Genomic DNA, 5816 nt, shown 5'->3' on the forward strand with positions numbered 1-5816 from the left:
CAAGTTAAGAAAAAATGTTACTATATATAATTATAAATAAAAATATAAAATATGTAAATATAATTAAAATATAAAACTCACAAACTTTTATTCATCATTTACTCAATTACACTTCACTTATATAGGAAACTCAATTCTGTTCAATAACTACTTCAACCAACTATTCTGTTCAACTCATAACTAACTATAACTAACTAATCCTATTTCTTCATTATTCTCACATCCTCCCTTAATGGAGAAATGGATTTTCTACCATACCTAACTGACTTCTAGAACTTGTACTTTGAACATTTGCTGTATTCTCAACATCTGCTGTATTCTCTATCTAACTACTGCATTAACAGAGGGTAGTTGGGATTAATACCTTTCTACCACTCCCCCTTAATTCCAACTATATAACAAACTATATATATTCTTAATGATGACGACTTAAACTTTATCTTGCCTGCTGGTCTAAGTCTCAGCTAGGCTTACAACAAAACATTTCATTTTTGCCTTCTTATTAAAAGGTCCATGCTTGTTCCTTTTCCATTGCTGATGGAGTTTCATCTTCACCTTTTTGGATTTCCTGAGGAAATTCTTTTGCTCCTTGCTTACATACTTAACGTCAACAACCTCTTTGGGATTGAGAGGCAATGCAAGATCTCGAACGAGGTAATTTAATTCATGTTCTCCCCACTTTCCATGAGGAACCAACGAAGGATTCACCACAATGCAATCATCTTTGAAAGTAGATCCAATAAAACTTCGAACAACCGGGCAAGTTTTAATTTCAGTGATTTCTTCAACAGGGTGATCCTCAACAACATGAGGGATTTCTTCAACAGCGTGATCCTCAACAACATGAGTGATTTCTTCAACATCCTCAACAACATGAGTGATTTCTTCAACAACGTGATCCTCAACAACATGAGTGATTTCTTCAAGGACAGGATCGTCAACAACATGAAACTCTTTGTCAATGGACGCAAAAATACTGCTACTCCCAAATGGGTTCATGAGAAAATAATCATTAAAAGGATCATCGTCAAAAAAGTCTAAAAAAATAGACATATCAGTTAGCTTTATCACACTTCAAACAAAACGCCTTTTCTACAGCCTCTCTCTGCAAAGAAAACCGGGCCGACTGAAAAAGAATATGACCACGGTAATAGAAACGGTGGAAGCTTGCAAAACACACCAGCAAAGTTCTGGCAGCAAGGTTTCAAGAAAATCAAAGAAACACACGCAGGAAGTATCCGTCTTCTTCTGGACGCACCGGTTCTCACACCAGCTACTGCTACCCGAGTTCTTGACAGGGGTCTTGGCAGCACGCAGACCTCACAGCTCACTGTCGGTGCCCAGCAACTGCTCACACAGCAGATTTCGGCTCTCGACGGAGGTCTGGCAACGGTTCTTGACAGCACTGGACAGGGCCAACGACGGCACCCAGTCCACACAAAGAGTAGAGCAACGGTTCTTGACAGCACTACGCACTCGCTACAGAACTCACCGACAGCACACCAATTCTAAGGAGAGATGAAGCTTGCTTTATTAGACTCGAATCGGACAACCTTTCTCTGTTAACCTTATCCCCTTTCAATTACAGTCTATCTCCGATTATCCTTCAGAGACAGCCAGCTCCGTATCTCAAGCAAATCTCGGTTCTTTCTGTTCAAGCAAATCTCGGTTCTTTCTGTGCAGCGAGTTTTTACCACCGATATACCGGAACTCCGATTTATTTGCTCGTCCGGGCCAAAAACAAACTATAACAAAACAGACACAAAACTTGCACAACAGCAAGACGGCTTCCTTTGACCATCAATTCAAATTAACAAAATTCCAAACTTGGTTTCAGTTCAACCCTCTGTCCGGGCGGCGCCACCAAGAGACCGGAAATTATTAACTCAACAGAAAACTCAACAAGACTGTATAGCCGCAGTTCTTTGAAATATAAACAGTTATCATTCCAAAAAATAAAACTACGATTGACCACACAGGTAATTAAAAATAGAAAATACGAATAGTTTGGCTTCAATGTGTTCAGTCATGCAGACACTGACATTCGTCTGTTGACTAGAGTCAATATAAATAATGAAACTGTCACAATCAATATATATGCACAAACAACTTGAATACCCAATCAATCTGTTCCTAAAATCCAAGAAGAAGGGTTCCGATGCAGTGAACCGGAAAATCGAATCCCCATTGTCGGCATAAACGATAGGCTCGTCGTATTGCACACCTGCTCTGTCACAGGCAGTGGCTCGACTCTTTGATTTCAAACCCGCAGCGAGTATATGTTTTCGAAAGCCAAGACAATGGACAAAATGGCAGTCTCTGAAAAAGAACAGTATATGTTTTCGAAAGCCAAGACAATGGACAAAACGGCAGTCTCTGAAAAGAACAAAAAATGGTGCCTTTCCCTTTTTACTAATCTCTGCTCGGTGGTCTTCACGCAGAAAAACAGAAATTACCTCCACTCACACAGGTTCTCACGCTGCAACACACGCAGCAACACAGGGAGGTCCGCCTCACGCAGGATCTTCCACAAGTCCTCACGCAGGATCTTCCACAAGTCCTCACCTGCGCTCTCACCCAAGCTCACCCTGAGCTCCGATACCAAATTAAAATATAAAACTCACAAACTTTTATTCATCATTTACTCAATTACACTTCACTTATATAGGAAACTCAATTCTGTTCAATAACTACTTCAACCAACTATTCTGTTCAACTCATAACTAACTATAACTAACTAATCCTATTTCTTCATTATTCTCACAAATATATATAAATATACTCTGGTGCCAAATTATACTTGACATTGCTGTGAAAAACAACTTCATAAGAAACTTAAGTATGAACTAAAAGTTACATAAGACCTATTCTATAAAATTAAAATTAATCATATTGCATGCCCAAAATAGTGTAGTTCCATGCCCACAATAGTGTAGTTCGTAGACTCAATTAGTGAATCTTCTAAAATGTATATACACTTATATAAGTTTCTTAGTAACTAGAATACGTAAGCCGAAACATGTCTCCGGCCATAATTTGGCCTACATTCAACATGTCATGTCAACAACCCTACAATAGAGAAACATTGATAACGAATTAATTTGATGGGTACCTCGGGAGAATATGAGCATACAGAACATAAATAAGCTGAAATGAAAGACTGGAACTAACCTGAATTCAATAATAATTATATTAGATTGCGAATTGAATGAAAAAAAAAAAGAATATTTTATATTGATTTGGATAAAACGGGAGGGTTACGAATATATGAAATTATCTAAAAAGAATTTAGCGACCACTAAGAGTCATGACCTAGGGACAAAACCATATTCTATTAGTGAAGAATTGTTTCTAACTTAAATACGATGGGGAAATATAACCTTTCTTTTTAGAAAAAAGAAGTTATTGCAAGGAATAAATAAATTATGTATATTACCATATAGGCTAGTACATCGGTGATATTTTGGGAAAAAATTGAAAACCTTGACCATGTGGAAGAAGGGAAGGGCAGAGGCTTACTTTTAATATATAAAACTTGAATGGAAAAACAATATAGTCTTCCTTTCTAGGGTTAAGGATAAATAGAAAATTAGGCAATGTTTCCAACCTAAAACATTGAAAAACCCATCTCAGACTTCAAAGCCATGATATGAAAATGAAAACACCAAGCTTTAGCCCATGAAGAAAAAAATGAAGGAATTAGAGGGAAAGAGGGCTTCATCCTTTAGTGAACATCAATGCCTCAACTAACCTAAGAAAAATGGAAAAACAATAATTAAAAAAGAAAAATATTGGTAACTTAGTAAAATGGAAAATATTGGAACTAACCTAAGAAATTACCAAGGACAAAGGCTAATTGTTCAATTCAATGAGAAAAAACGATACACATAGTAAGTTAGTAACAAACTCGCACACACTCATAATTATGAACAAGAGGAGTTCCCTATCTAGACCTAAGAGGAGTTCACACTCATAATCTGAACAAGAGGAGTTCCCTATCTAGACCTAAGAGGAGTTCCCTATCTAGACCTTAGAGTTGCATTAGAGCATAAGTATCTTTAGCTACCTGCATGCAACACTCTACGAACAAAATCACAAGAAGGATGGAAGGAACTAGCTTGAATTCATAAATTCGTGAAGATAAAAAAAACTTTAAAAGGTCATACATGTAACAAAAGAGGTCATGCCGACATTTTGGTAATACTCCGAGTGTAAAACAGTAATCTCAAAGAAAAATAAAACTGAAACATGGAAATATTTCGATCTAAACGCATTTAAGATGATGAAAATCAAGGCAGCTGAAAACTTTAAATGTTGCCACTTGCAGACAACTAGAAAAAAAGCACCCTATTCGATCACGTGGCCAGGTGGGGTTTCACCTTTAAGAAGAGGTCACGTTGCCAAGGCATAAGTCTTGACTTGTGTGTTGACTATACTGCGATGGTAATCCATGAGAGTTTTCACTAGTGATGTTGCCATTTCAACCTTTTAGAAGGGATTGTTCACAAGATATTATAAAAGTGTGAGATAAATAATAGTGAGCTTCCAAATACCTTAGTCAAGCCTTTTATCTTGTAACCAAAGCCATCCATGGCTTAAAAGGCGTTGTACATCGACGAAGAAATAGACTTAAGAATTAACGAAACGAATTGGGACATGATTCCTTTGCTAAGAATTTATCTAACATAGAGATATAGCATAATAAATAAAAAAATAGAATCTCATATCTCTAGCTAAATACAATGTAAATGGGTAAATTAGAAATCTTGATTTGATTTGATATATATATATATATATATTTCTTCCATCGCATAGTAAGATATATAAACACATATAATCATGTACTAATTGAAAAACATGCAAATGAATGTTAGGAATTGTATATCCATGTAAGTTTATGTTCAATGTAGAGAGTGATAACAATCGTTCTAGAGGAATACATATCAAGTCACATAGCATAAGTCTATTTATAGTATCGGTTCGTGAGCTAGCAGAGACTCATGTTTGATTCTTTCTTGGTAAAGGTCAAATTATTTTTATTTTCCTTCATATTTTCATTGTGTAAATGATTTGCAAATCTGGTGGCGATGCTGGAATCCAACAAGATCATTTAAAGGTGCGCAAAAATGTTCTCCCGGTAGAACATTTAATTAAATATCTAGTTCCACATGGTTATTTTGAGTTTCTGCGGTCATTACTGGTCCAAATTGAATTTCGAAAGAAGTTGAACGATCGAGATTCATAAAGGAATGTAACCAAAGGGGTTTTCTGTAGTTTTAACTCTTATTTGATCTCTAAAATCAATCAAATTGTTTCTTAAATTCTATAAACATGTTGCAGGAGTTTTGGATACATGAAGTAAATAGATACATGTTTTAAGCTTTGAGCATGTTGAACTTTTCTTTCCTTTTAAAGATTGTTTTAATTCCATTATATTAGATTATTAAATTATATTTTGTTTTAATTCTATTATATTAGATTATTAAATAAATTCTATACAATTATAATAAAAAATAAACTAAATATGGTAGATTATATTTTTTTATAAATATAATTTTATTGGTTTTAATTTGCTTATATTAAATTATAAAAAGGTTCTTAAAATCAATAAAAATGTGTTGGTGCGCTTTATTGATGCTCATTCCAATTATTACTTTTTCCACTTAAATTTAATTTTTAAACATAACTTGATAACAAAAATTTAAATTAAGTTACTGATCAATATGAAAAATAAAAATGTCCATTACGAGAATTACCACTTGCTTAAAAACGGAAGTCACAATGGGAAGCACAGTCGAGTATCAAAGTTAGTTTCG

General features: G+C 35.0%; 1 long non-coding RNA gene across 1 annotated transcript; it reads right to left on the reverse strand.

Annotated features, from left to right (window-relative positions):
* Positions 1-290: 290 nt before the first annotated feature.
* On the reverse strand, positions 291-1245 carry LOC149164474 (uncharacterized). Its single transcript, XR_016260239.1, has 2 exons — positions 895-1245; positions 291-864 (listed from the first exon to the last, which is right to left on the reverse strand). It is a non-coding gene; the product is annotated as an uncharacterized LOC149164474 (long non-coding RNA).
* Positions 1246-5816: the final 4571 nt, after the last annotated feature.

Source organism: Pinus tabuliformis, chromosome 5_1 (genome assembly GCF_031772625.1).
Source record: "Pinus tabuliformis cultivar Carrire ecotype Pingquan chromosome 5_1, CPIR1, whole genome shotgun sequence".
Classification (NCBI taxonomy): Eukaryota; Viridiplantae; Streptophyta; class Pinopsida; order Pinales; family Pinaceae; genus Pinus; species Pinus tabuliformis.